The sequence below is a fragment of the Delphinus delphis genome, chromosome X (assembly GCF_949987515.2).
Source record: "Delphinus delphis chromosome X, mDelDel1.2, whole genome shotgun sequence".
Taxonomy (NCBI): domain Eukaryota; kingdom Metazoa; phylum Chordata; class Mammalia; order Artiodactyla; family Delphinidae; genus Delphinus; species Delphinus delphis.
In genome coordinates, this window is record NC_082704.1 from 121,323,618 (window position 1) to 121,337,941 (window position 14,324).

General features: G+C 43.8%; 1 protein-coding gene across 2 annotated transcripts in view; it reads right to left on the reverse strand.

Moving 5' to 3' along the window:
* Window positions 1–506: 506 nt before the first annotated feature.
* The window catches only part of STS (steroid sulfatase), a 387,926-nt gene continuing 374,108 nt past the window's right edge, over window positions 507–14,324 (reverse strand). The window contains exons 10-13 of one of the 2 annotated variants that reach the window (XR_009517951.1): window positions 4,388–4,526; window positions 1,455–1,552; window positions 681–779; window positions 507–567 (exon numbers count right to left, since the gene is read on the reverse strand). The gene's annotated coding sequence lies outside the window, so the exon portion shown is untranslated. Of the gene's footprint in view, window positions 568–680; window positions 780–1,454; window positions 1,553–4,387; window positions 4,527–14,324 lie in introns of those variants that run through there. The other variant, XR_009517950.1, reaches the window with a different exon arrangement.

The window sequence follows — 14,324 nt, forward strand, 5'->3', positions numbered from 1 at the left end:
CGCCTAACATGTAGTAGTCATGTACAATAAGAACTGCTCCGGAAAAGAGACATCACAGCCTTGCCACCTGGCCCAGTGTCCTGAGATGTCGCTGTGCTCTCCGGCTTCATCTAGATCCCACGGTGATGTTCAACTACATAGGTGGTAAGTGAGACAGTAACCACCACTGTCAACATACCCTACCATTTAATGTATTTAATTAAAACATGCAACTGTATTTAATTAAAACATGCAACTGTATTTAATGTATTTAATTAAAACACGCAACTGTATAAGACAGAGCATGTATTTAATTAAAACAGGCAACTGTATAAGACAGAGCAAGACAGGAAATAGGAATGGAACCTACAGGCCCACATGGTATGTTTCGCCTGCATCTTTTCCTACCTATTCAAGTCCCTCTTGATGGTAGGCAGCTTTCCTATTCAATAGGGCTCATTACTTGGTGGAAGGAGGCCACCGGAAGACACCCGAGCCCTGCAGTGCTACCCAGGCAGGGGGAGGCTGTCGTCATTCATCCAGACCAGGCTGCCATTCCAGGGATCCCACTGGGCTTCTCCCTGTCCCCTATACAAGAATCACATGTCGCCGTAAGCGTACAAGACAGAGACCCCGTACAACACTTCCAACACCCAAAACAGAGACACAATAGCCCCAACCCAATAGGCAGACATGGAAACCTTATCTTCACGATGTCTGCTAAAAGTGTGTCTAGTTGGAGAGGCAGTTTATCACCGCGTCCGGAGTTCAATGTCTGCTTCACACAAGCTCAGAGCCAACTGGAGGAAAAACAGATATTTTCTGAATGGGTCTTTAGAGAGTCTCATGAGCAGAGAGAAAAAGAGTGCAAGTGAGAGAGAGAGAAAGAGGCTGATAAAGAAAAGCATACACTAGTTTTGTAGGGCGCGGTCAGCTAACTGCTACGCGGCAGGAAGCTGAAATAAGCTGAGTCATCCTTCCTGTGGCCACTGCGCTTGCGCTAAGTATACTAATGAGGTTTTAAAGTAGCGACCTATCCGATGCTGGCTCACAAGTCGCACCATCGGCAAAAGCCAATCACAGAGCGACACATGTTCTTAATCCCTATATAAGCAGACTGCTATAGGATTGCGGGGTCTTCCTTCCATCTCTCTTCAACCAAGCTGTGCTCCAATAAAGTGTGATACGAGAAGAATCTTGCGTGTGGCGGCTCGTTATTCTGCTGGTCGGAGGCGGCTCGCCGCATAGTTTGATGATTATCAAGGTGGGGAAAATATCTGGTTAGAAATATTTTGAGCATTTGCAAAATGTTACGCGTTCTTACCTAAAATTTTGCAATTCCTTCTCACCTTAATTTTAACGTATAGTTCATTTCATTTTACATTTTATTGAGTGTTGTGTGTACTGTATGGTAGAAACTTCACTTTTCTTTGTACAAAAATTCTGTGCATTCTTTCTCCAAGACGCTTTCTCACCTTTTTTAAGGAAGATTCTCCTATTACAGTGATGCAGTTTTTCACGTGACACTTTGAAGTGGAGTTGTTCCTCTGTACTGGGAATTTCCTAGAGTCCTCTGTGGAAGGAAAAAATAATGTATCTTTATTTTTTATTTTATTAACCATTTTTTAAATTGAAGTATAGTGAAATTACTATAAATGTTGTCTTAGTTTCTGGTGTACAGCAAAATGATTCAGTTATATATGTGTGTGTGTCTGTGTGCGCGTGTGCGCGTCTGTGTTCTTTTTCAGATTCTTTTCCATTATAGGTTATTATAAGATATTGAATATATTTCCCTCTGCTATACAGTAGGTCCTTGTTTACCTTCTTTATATATAGTGTGTATATGTTAATCCCAAACCCCTAATTATTCCCCCCTTTCCCCTTTGGTAACCATAAGTTTATTTTCTATGTCTGTGAGTCTATTTCTGCTTTGTAAGTAAGTTCATTTGTGCCATTTTTTTAGATTCCACATATAAGTGGTATCATATGATATTTGCATTTGTCTGGCTTACTTAATATGAGAATCTCTAGGTCCATCCATGTTACTGCAAATGGCATTATTTCATTCTTTTTATGGCTGAGTAGTATTCCATTGTGTATATGTACCACATCTTTCTTTTTTTGGCCATGCCATGGGGCATGTGGGATCTTAGTTCCCCAACCAGGAATCGAACTCGTACCCCCTGCAATGGAAGCACTGGACCCCCAGGGAAGTCCCTGTACCACATCTTCTTTATCTGATCATCTGTTGATGGACACTTAGGTTGCTTCCATATCCTGGCTATTGTAAATATCACTGCAATGAACATTGGGGTGCACGTATTTTTTTCAGTTAGAGTTTTCTCTGGATATATGCCCAGGAGTGGGATTGTAGGATCACATGGTAACTCTATTTTTAGTTTTCTGAGGAACCTGCATACTGTTCTCCATAGTGACTGCACCAATTTACATTCCTCCCAACAGTATAGGAGGGTTCCTTTTTCTCCATACCCTGTCCAGTATTTATAAAATGATGAATCGTAAATGGTAAGTACACTTATAGGATTAAAGAAATAATTAATGGTAGTAAATATAACAAAGGACTTATACTATATACAAAAGGCAAAAATATCTTTGCTAAGTTTGTTGTGAATATTTTGGCTATGCTCTATGAAAAAGAAAGGAAACAGGAGTTAAACTAATGAAAAATTTATAATAAAGGAAACCATAAGCCTATGGATTTATATGTGATTACTGCAAAGAGTGATATAAAAAGAGGATAACAGGACAAAACCAATTACCTGTTTACTACTAGAGAGATGTGCTCAGCAGGAAAAAGGATATTTGTGTTTTGCAAGGCTCATAAACAGGCAAACAGTACTGATTCATGGGTGCAGGATTTGCGTGAGCTGATGTCAACTACCAAAAATGCTCTTTTGGGATACCTAGAATTCTTCATGTTTGATTTATCACAACTGCATTCTTTATTTTATAGCAGTGTTTACAGTTTACTGATTTACTAGTAAACAGGTTCTTCCATTTGGGGACAGCATTCTGCTTATAAATACACCATTAAAAACATAAAATTCATAAAAAGAACAATAGCAAGGGAAATTTGGGCACAAAATTGAGGTAATAAAAAAAGCCACATTTATCCTTTGACGTGACCCAGAACCCTGACCTTTCGTTGTAAATGAGATACTTCTCCAGTTGATATTCAACCAATGTGCATGAAATAAAGTTGAGTATTAACATCGCTAACAGGATTCTGTGCCTAAAGGTGATAAGCCCTTGTCTGAAATATTAATTCAGTGTTTGATTTACTATCTCTTGCAGGTTCCATCATTGCATCTGTGTATTGCATCTGCTTCATCAAATGCCTAAATACTCAAACCCCAATTTTTCCTATAATCCCCTTGCAGACAAGAACTGTACCAACTTATTATTAAGACAACTAATACAACAGCTACTTAGAGATGGGGACAAAATTATTTAAGAAAGTTTCTGATTCATTCCTGATTCCTTTAGCTGAGTAATATGCATGATCCTAATTCAGAGTCTATGTTTTGAGCATATGTACAGATTATTCATGTGTGTTCCTACTGGAAGACTTGCACTTGCAAAATATGTCCTTTCTAGAAAGAGATGTCTCTAGATTACCGTAATTCAGGATTTCTCAGCTCTGGTACTATTAATATTTGGGGCTCATAATGCTTTGTTGTAGGGAAATATCCTGTGCATTGTAGCAGCATCCCTGGCCTCCATCCACTAGATGCCAGTGACATTCCTCTCCCAGAGGTCATGGTCATGGCAGCCAACAATGTCTCCAGACATTGAAACATGTCCCCTGGGTGAAAAGCCCTCTGTTGACGAACACTGCCGGAATTGGAGTTAAACACAATCTAGAAACTCCACTGCCACAGCTTGGCAAAGAGACAGAGAGAAAGAGCAAGCGAGCGAGCGAGCCAGAGAGACCGTTCCTTCCTCCAGTTAGTCCTCTCCAACATCTAATGCACTTACTGCTGCATTATCTTTTGATTCTTATTATTAATAGCTTCCATTTTTGCATCTCCACTATGTGCTAAGCATTTCACATGCCTTTTTGTAGCCCTCCTATCTCTACAGGCAGACCATTTTTCCGTTTTTGTTTTTTTTTTTTTTGACGTCTAAGGAAGCTAAAGTTCAGAGAGCCTAGGCCAGTGTCTCTCCAAATACAATGTGCACACGCATCACTCGGGTGTATAGGTGCAATTTAGATTCTGTTTCAGGAGGTCTGGGGTGGAGCCTGACAGTCTGCATTTCTGACAAGCTCTCTCCCAGGTGATGCGAAGCCTGCTGGTCCACAGAAACTACACTTTGCTGAAACTGACCCAACTCCCGCAGCTAGAAAATGGCAGAGTCAGAATTGGGAGCCGAGTGTGCTTCTCACCCAGGCTGCAGGCTTCCTCTCTCATCACGCCAGCTTTCCACGCATGTCTGTGCCATGCAGTCAGCCATGCTCTTCTTTGGATGGCCTTGGGCTCTCGTATTTCACCTCTACTTTCCTGCTTACCCACGGTGCGGCAGGTCTGGGGAAACACAGAATCAGTGTGGTCAGTCTAAACGAATGGGCACCAGTTGGAAAGTAACTCCATCACTCTTTCCCTTTTCATATATTCATCTCATGAGCTCTTATGACATCACCTTCTAGCTGCCACACAGGGAGGGGACTAGAGCTTGAATTCAAAGTGAAGGAAACATAATCCTTTCCTCTTGAAGTTCATGTTTAATGGGGGATATCAATGCATAGACAGATCACCATGAATCAGCATCCTAGATGTATCCCTGAAGATGAACAGAGAAATTATTGGGTCACAGACTGAAACTGACATCATACCATCTCATCTGTGATAAGCCCCAAACCCAGCCCCAACCCCTCATTCTGTGGTCATTGCAATATGGGGACATCTTTTTGCACCTGGGGTAACTGTTCTTTGAAGGAAGGTACCTGATTCTGCCTGACAAGCTGGAGATGATAATTAAATTTATTCTTGAACGAGGTATGTCACAAACAATAGAACAGATGGAAAATCTCACTTAGAAGGGATCATCATGAAATCATCTACCAACAGTTTTTACACTCATCCCATTATGATTTCCCCATACCTACAGTGCATCCATGGCTTTGTGAGCTATGGACTGAAAATGTAGGAAAATGGTTGATAATGATTTCAAAAATTCAAAGTGTTGCCAGGTAACCATAGGAACTGAAGTTGAGAACGTGTAAGTTACTGAATACGGTCCTTTTGTAAAACTGTGGAGTAGACCTCGATGCCTCCTAAGAAGAAGAGTTCAGGCGTCAGGAATTAATCACAACTACCGGTATGGGCTCTATCTGATGCTACATTATTTGGGACCTCACTGCATCAAACTTTTCTCTTCTGCAACTTTTAGATCATTCTTTCTACTGACACACACCTATTTCTGTATCGTGAATTAGCTCATATGCCATTGACCACCAGAACAATGATGTCAGTAGAATGCGGAAGGTGCGTTGGTTCATATAAATTTTATTTCAGAGATTAATATCTTTGGACGTCTCACCAATACCTGTCCTGTGTTCTGGAAACTTCCCCTCCCTGCAGTGTCCTCTGGATTGGCAGAAACCATCCCAATTTCACCCTGAATGCAGGAGAAACTCAGACCTTGTCCTCTGACACCTTCCCCTCCACCTCCCTCCACACTTTCTGACAAATGAACAGCCAGGATTGATTCTACTTTCTACCCTTTGGATGAGCCCTGGAACCTGCTCCCTCCTCTCTGCATGTATTCTGCTGCCTGGGTTCAGATCCCATCCTTCTCTCCGGGGTCCCTGTGCTAACTTCCAGCTCTTCTCTCCCTGTCTCTGATCTTAACTCTTTCCAACCAGCCTCTTATTCGTTGGCATAACATGCACAGAGTCCCTTGGGTGTCTCACTCCTTAACGCTTGATTTCAAGGGCCTCCCAACCCAGTCAGTAGATGTTGAACTCCTCGCAGTACTTCAGCCAGAAGACGCTGATGAGAACAGCTCTTAAAGTGTTGAGTTAAAATACGAACATTTATTGTTATTAAGTGCCGGAAACTGAGTCTACAGAGATGAATCACACCCTGTGCTGTCCTCAAGGAAACGGGGAAGAAAATGCATTTAAAAAAAGGCTCCGCACCCCCAGCCCTCAGAGGCAGCCTCTGCTACACCAACACTTTTGAAATAAACGGGTCGGTAAAGAGAGTGTGTGTCATCGGCAAGTGCTTTGCCTGCCTTTATCTTTGATTTTCCCCAAAGTAAGGCTGTAATTTTGCTCTCTTTTTCAAGTTGAAAAAATCGGTGCTGAATTTAAGTCACTCCTCTATGTTGACTCAAACAAACAAACAAAATCACCGCTTAGAGTGAGGAAGAAACACAAATCAAACGCTGAAGAAGTGCACTGGTCAACACTACCCCAAATGTACTTATTTATTCTATTTTTCTCAGCGTTACCAAGGTATCATTGACAAATAAAATTGTAAAATATTTATGAAAGAGCACAATGTGAAGATCTGACACAAGTATACCTTGAGAAAGGATTTCCCCACGTCCATCACCAAAAATATTTACCTTTTTAATTATTTTGGTGACAACATTCAAGTTCTACTCTTCTGTCAAATTTCAGTTATACAGTACAGTGGTGTCAACTATAGTCACCAATGTTATACGTTGAATCCACAAGCCTTATTCATCTTACAGCTGAAAAGTTTGTACCCTTTAACCAACCCTCCCCTACTTCCCACACCCCCTGGCCCTGGGCAACCACCATTCTACTCTCTGTTTCTGTGAGTTTAACTTTTCTGGTTTTTAGATTCCACATAGAAGTGAGACCCTACAGTATATGTCTTTCTCTTTCTGGCTTATTTCACTTAGCATAATATCCTCCAAGTCCAACCATGTTGTCGCAAATGACAGGATTTCCTGTTATTTAAAGGCTGGATAATATTCCATGGACTACGGTGTATATATATATATATATATTGCATATTTTTTGATCCTTTCATCTGTTGATGGACATGTAGTTTGCTTCCATACCATGGCTATTGTGAATAATACTGCAATGAACGTGGGGGTGCAGGTGTCTCTTAGAGAGATGATATCTTTCCTTTAGATACAGACCCAGAAGTGGGATTGCTGGATCATATGGTAATTCTATTCCATATTTTTCATAGGTTAAGAAAATGGAAGGAAGGAAGGATTAAGATAAAGATGGTTAAAGCAAAACAATTATTCGTGACATTTGTTAAAATGGCAAGGCAGACTTTAAGGACTGTCTTGAATATATAGGGACCACTGCAATGGGGTCTTGTGGCAGGGGAGAGAATCAACTCCAAACACAACAAGGAAAGCCGAGAAGCAAAGCGGAGTGTTTGTTTGGGGGTGGCAGGGGTGGGGTCAGGGGTGGACGGAAAATCACCAAGAGGGTAGGGGAATCCTTTGTAAACAGACCTAATGGGTTTCAAGCTGAAGGCAGGCAAGGGTGATCAGATAGCACCTGCGGGTTGGCGGGAGTTGGGAGTTGAGGGGAGTGACCAGATATCAAGGGTGGGAGATTCTAGCAAAACCAACTTGACAGAATTTTTGCTAAAACTGTGCTCCTGGAGGACCTGCCCAAGGATGCAGCCCAGCCTGACTCAGAGGAGTCTGACTAGAGTTTGGCCAAGAAGAGAATCTTTGTCAAGATTTCCTACATTTGCAAAGCAAAGGTCAGAAAGGTGCATTATGAAATAACAATAATAGCAACCTCTTTCTGCAGCGCTCACAGCACCCCATGTGATGTTTGATGCACGTCATATATATTCCTGAAATTCTCACTGCAGCCATAAAATAGTTCCTTGTCGTATCCCCATTTTACAGCAAAAGAAAATAACCTAGAACGTAAGTCACCTGCCTGAGATCATACATTTAGTAATGGCAGAACTAACATTACTAACCAGGCAGTCTAACTCCATAGTTTACCTTGTAATCATTGTAATACCTTAAGAAACTGGTCAGGGGCTTCCCTGGTGGCGCAGTGGTTAGGAATCCGCCTGCCAATGCAGGGGACACGGGTTCGAGCCCTGGTCCGGGAAGATCCCACGTGCCGCAGAGCAACTAAGCCCATGCACCACAACTACTGAGCCTGCGTTCTAGAGCCCATGAGCCACAACTACTGAGCCCACGTGCCACAACTAATGAAGCCCGTGCGCCTATAGCCCGTGCTCCGCAACAAAGAGAAGCCACCGCAATGAGAGGCCTGCGCACCGCAAGTAAGAGTAGCCCCCGCTCACCGCAACTAGAGAAAAGAAAGCCCATGCGCAGCAACGAAGACCCAACACAGCCAAGAATAAATAAATTAATTAATTAATTTTAAAAAATTATTTTAAAAAAAGAAACTGGTCAAAGTGAAAAAAATGAAATTTTAATATTTAATGCCAGGAATCTTATAATTAAAAAAATTTTTTTTAAAACAGAGGTGAATAATGGTTTCTTAAAACCACTTCACAGAGGAAAAGGGTATTATGAAGAGAAACAATTCTGTAAAGAGTAATCTTAAAAAAGGACATTTATATTGACAAAAAGAGATCTCTTTGGCGCTTAGTAAATAAAGACAAAACAGGATGGACACACGAGTGTCCCCAATCTTTGGGCCAACAGTCTCTCCCTCAGAAGGCCTCTTGCCTTAGGATGGCGTGCCTTCACGCATATGACTTCAAATCTTGGAAATCATACTTCAAGGAAACTCACTCCAGTTTTAAACTAAGCACACATAAAATACGGCCACTTCTATTTCCAAAAGTATTTCACTTTGACAGACCTGGCAAAGTATGTGGTATATGAGGTTGTTTGTCAAAAGCTCACAAACTGTGTCCTAATAATCTTTGTTTTTTTCCCTTTTACCAGAGAAAGTATGGGGTGCTATATATCAGAGAATGTTAAGTAAGTACCAGCGGGTTCTGGTTTTTGTTTCTCCATGAGAGAGAGAAAAAGTAGGAATGCTCGTTCTCACGCCAGTACTTCTTCATTATCTTTCAACACTTAACACACAACAGAACAGAGGCAAGGAGATAATTCTGGGTCTTCAGCTTCCAGGGGATCTCATACCAAGTATGGAATGACCTTGGGCCGCTGAATCCAGTTTCTTGAAATGAAAATATATGGAGGAAAATCACTGCAGTACCTTCAGGATGGACCTTCTCTAACGGAGCAGGACGCTATGCGGTCTTCAGAGGACAGACACCCCCCCGGAAACACACACACACACACACAAAACATGCCCTCCGCATGCCTCTAGTGTGTAGAAAAACTTTACCTCCTAGACCTTCCCCGAGTTCCAAAGAATAAATTTAATCAGAGAAGTGAGAAAATGCAGAAGCAAAGGAAAAGTCAGAAAGAGAAAATAATACCAGTTTAGCCACTCAACAAAGTCAAGGGGTTCCTCGAGGGCTATAGATCATCTCCTGAGCCACGTCCTTTGAGCTGTTTTGCAGATACTGAAACCTCCACCAGGCGGAAGAAGTTAACTGCGTGCTGCCCACAAGCACGCAGACCCCAGACTGGTTGGAACCAGAGGGTTCATGATGTTGATGCCCTTAAAACTACCTGTTTTAAAATTTATCGTATCAGAAAAAATATTCAGGTAATATGACTGTGAACAATTTCACGGTAATGAATACTTCAAAAAGGAGAATCAGGGCTTCCCTGGTGGCACAGTGGTTGAGAATCTGCCTGCTAATGCAGGGGACACGGGTTCGAGCCCTGGTCTGGGAGGATCCCATATGCCGAGGAGCAACTAGGCCCGTGAGCCACAACTACTGAGCCTGCGTGTCCGGAGCCTGTGCTCCGCAACAAGAGAGGCCGCGACAGTGAGAGGCCCGCGTACTGCGATGAAGAGTGGCCACCGCTTGCCACGACTAGAGAAAGCCCTCGCACAGAAACGAAGACCCAACACAGCAAAAATAAATAAATAAATTACTAAACTCCTACCCCCAACATCTTCTTTTAAAAAAAAAAAAGGAGAATCAGCAGAGTGTTAAACCCTTTCTGTATGTTTTATTTCACTTTCCGTTGCAGTATTTCTATCACTATAGCAACACAATCTGGCGAGTCACCCTTCGCAAGTAAAAGATTTTTCCCAGAAAAAAAAAAAAAAAAAAAATCCGTGCGTGGGCAAAGATTCTAGTAGAACTGTGGATCAGTAATACTGTACCTGGCCTTTTCCCCTGAACTTTTAAATGTTTGTCTAGCGCTTGACCATCAAGAGAGGCACGCTAATAAAACAGGGTAGGAGTATGGTCACTGGTCAGACTCAAAACCATAACTGCACTTGATCAAGAGTCCTTATACCTCATGCTACAAAAAGAAAACAAAGTCTCCACTGACTAGAGAGTGGCTGTCCCCCAGAGTGTGACAGTGAGTCAGGACAGGAACACACAGGGGCCCTAGAAAAGCCCTCACCGGTCACTTTAAGTGACCACTGTGTGGTGTGCCTGTCCCCCAACCTGCTACGCCAGAGGGCAGAGTATCCGCTCATGTCTCTGCGTGATTTACCGTCTTGCTTTGAGTCCCCGAGTCCCTTGTTTGAGGAACTGCTTTGTGACAAGGAGGGCCAACTGGAAGGTACGTGCGGGGGACCCACCCTTTTCTTGTGTGAAATGTGTCCCTCGGATGGAAGACGGTAGACACGTGGTCTTCCCCGCCCCGATGACTCAGTGGGTTTCGTTTTCCAAGGTGCGATGTTATCCCTGGACCAGGGTCAGGGGGAGAACATCTCTACAGAGCCATGAACTAGGGAATGGAACGATGGCGGAACTTCTGAGCCTCTTCCTGATACAACTTAAAGCCTGAGCTCCATCAAATCAAAACATTTTGCTTGAGCTGCTGACAGTTTAACCTCCAGCTACACGATCTCAGAGAAAGGAAGGTTTTTGCCGAGTAGGTGGAAGTCACCATGGACAGAAGGAAGAGAAAGAACCTACCACTTCACCTAAGACATTCCCCCTAGTGCTCCTCTGAGCCACAGTGAGACTTTTTATGGGCGCAGAGTATGAGCTACCAATACCAAAATGACCTGGGAGAATCTTTATGGAGAAGACCAGTTTCATGTAGTCTTGGGAATTTCCCATTTGATGGATAGCCAGGAGGCTTCCTTGTGCATCCGAGTTCAGTGCTAGCCTGTGCAGGGACTCTGAGCTAATTAGAGAAAGTGTCTCCTCTGATGCAAAGCGTCCTGGATCAAGAGACAACGTGGACCCCTCACCAGGGGTGCAGGCCCTCACCCTACCCCCGCTATGCAGCAGGGTCTACAGTGCCCACGTCTGCCCTTTGCTCAAGGCATGAAGCTGCATCATACGCTGTGTGTGCCTTCTGCCCTGGGATATCTATCCTGGGAAGGTCCTGGTATGCATGGAAGTGCCTTTTCCCTTGTGCTGTGTGAAGGTTGCCAGGACTCACCACACCAGAGCTAGCCTCTGGCATAGCGATTATTGTGAGCTACAGGCAACCGAGAACCAGCTGACACGGGAAAAGCTCTTTCCATCCCTCTAAGCGACTCCAAATAGAGTATATAAGCTCCCCCCTTTGGATAGGAGGTTTACGTTGATAAAGAAAATTCCCACTTGTAAAGACGTTTCTGACCAGGAAGAGAGGTGCTCCTGGAGACGTTTCTTGCCCCTGAGAGGCTCCAGTCTCCACAGGAGACCCGACCTTGTTTATCATACGTGTCCTCCCCTCCCCTCCCCTGCCCTGCCCAGAGCCTGCCTACCAGAAGATCAAACCCCTTTTTCTTAGTTTAGCGTAAAATGGTGTAAAGTCCTCAATCATCTTGCCTCTTCCTCAATCCGTGTTTCTCTTTGTGAAACACCAGTGCATTAAAACTGGGTTTTTTTCCATCTTGTTAATCTGTCTTTACCAGTTTGATTCACAGCCATTGAAACTAGAGTAGAAGGAAAAAAGATCTGTCCTCCCCTACAAGTTCAAAGAAAGCATCCTTTAAGAAGAGAGAGAGAAAGGACTGTACGTGTACGTGTATATGCACGTGGATGTGTGTGCACACGTGTGTGCGCGTGTGTGCGCGCGTGCATGCTTCATTGTTGTCCCCAGGCGCCCTGTATTACTCAGAAGCTCTCCTGCTCTGTGCTTAGATCCTGTCTGTGATGGCAAATGTCTTTATTGGGAAGGAACCACCTGCTCCGTGGGCCTATTTTGGTCCCGTTGGCTGAGTCAGCACTTCTGTATTAACTGTGTAGTTCCCATCTTCCGTCTCACCTCCTCAGCAGGAGAGACACTGCTGGACAAAATCCATCACAAACACGTCCAAGCATAAAATGTGTTCTTACACCATGAGAACGGACTTAGGCGTCAGTGGGTTAGTGAACGACTTCTATACAGAAACACCTGACACCCAACTGACCATGCTTTTGCCCTGTCTGCTTCCCTTTCTGAAAACAACAGGCAGATACCTCTCCGTTATCCAGTTAGGGAATGGAACTCACATCCAAATTAGACCTAAGTCCTTTCAACTGGGAAACAACTCTTGTTATACGGCAGCAGAAGGGGAGCCAACGTACAAGGAACTGGCACAAGATATGCAACAGTTTTTTACAAAGTAAGCTGAACAGAAACAGTAGCCACATCCTGGCTTGTAGGTCTTAGTGGGCAACTGCAGAGGAGATGAGTTTAGAGCTTAAAACACTGACTCTTCACTGAGATCATCTGGTTCAGATTCCCTCCCCGCCCCGCTTCCCCACCTTACTCTTTTACGTTCATCCTCAGGTGTAGGTGGACCCAGCGCTAACCTAAGATGCTTCCAGCTCCTACGCAATCCACCCCACCCCCACTGTATGCCACTGCTGTTCAGATTCCCACACTTTAGTTATCTTTGCCTTTCAGGTACATGGGAAGAGACTACAGGTGCTCAGCCTCCCTGAAATGTGCCACTTTTGAGTGGGGATTATTTTGTGCCAGAGGCAATCAAGCCCTGCAGGTTCAAGGGAAACTACTACCACTCCCTAACTACTGAGAATAATTTAAGTGGTTTATTTTTTCCCCCAAAGAGTTATTCCCAGAGATAAATGTTAGCTAAGCAACCCCATCTACCTGGCAGGGCAAACATCTAATTACCCAACATCCACTCTTCTTCTCATCCTGAGAATGACCCTCCTGTCCTTGGAACCGTAGGCCCCATCCCGTTCCGTTCACCCAGGGCGGTGCACAGACCTCCTTTGACCCTTCTGTCTCTGAGCCTCTCCGGAATGTGGGATCTCTGAATCTCATGTGAGTGGGAGTACATACACAATTAAATTTGACTTTCCCCTGTCCATGTGTCTCATGTCCATTTAATTCTTAGGTCAGAAAAACATGGAAGGGTAAAATGTGCTTCCTCCCTGACAGGACTTGATAAATATTTTCTTCAGTTCACCTAACCTTTGTTAAGTATCTCCTTGAACTACTGTTTCCAAACTCTGTCCCGGAAGAAGAAATGCTTTATCACAAGAGCTCACTGCTGATGAGATTATCCAATTATTATTCTTCCCCTGAAAGAAAAAACAGGTGCTAATTTGACAGAAGCTGAATGCAGAAAGAAAAGATGGCAAACACGTAAGCCCCCACTATAATCCTTCCTGGTGGTAGAACTGGTTTTTCTGGAATGTGAGGCTGGGGTCAGGAATATCTACTTCGCCCTCTCAAGTCAGCCCATCTGATGCTGCTGGCCATGCCTGCCAGAGGAGTGACCCACACCCTGGTACTGACCTAGCTAGTCCTAGCTTGGGGCACCCTGGTCATGTCTGTCCAGTTTCATCCAACACTTCCTGTCAAGCGCTCCTTGGCGGACTTAAATTGCTGGAATAATTCACACATTATAGCTCTGATTCCTCCACATGTTACCTAAGAAAAGAGACTATTCCACCCACCATCCCCCAACACACATACACAGAGTACAGGCAGAGTCTACACCCTGCAGAGCAAACATGGTGCGCAATTTAGGTTAGGAAAAGATCGCCAAACTTTCACAAGGTTTCATTGCTGTTTCTTTGCTTTCATATGTCAGTTCTCCAACAAGATAAATGAGGGCTGGTGGCGGGGCTTGAAACCGGTGGTCCTTAACTGGGGATGATTGTGCCCCCTTCCCCCTGGGACATCTGGCAATTCCTGACACATAACTTGATGAGAAAGGGTAGTACTGGCATCTAGTAAGTAGAGACCAGGGTTGCTATGAAACACCCCACAGAGCACAGAACAGTCCCTCAACAACCAAGAATGATCCAGCCCCAAATGTCGGCAGTGCCACAGGTAAAAAAAACCATGCCCTACGTCTATGTATGGAAAACTCACCAATATCA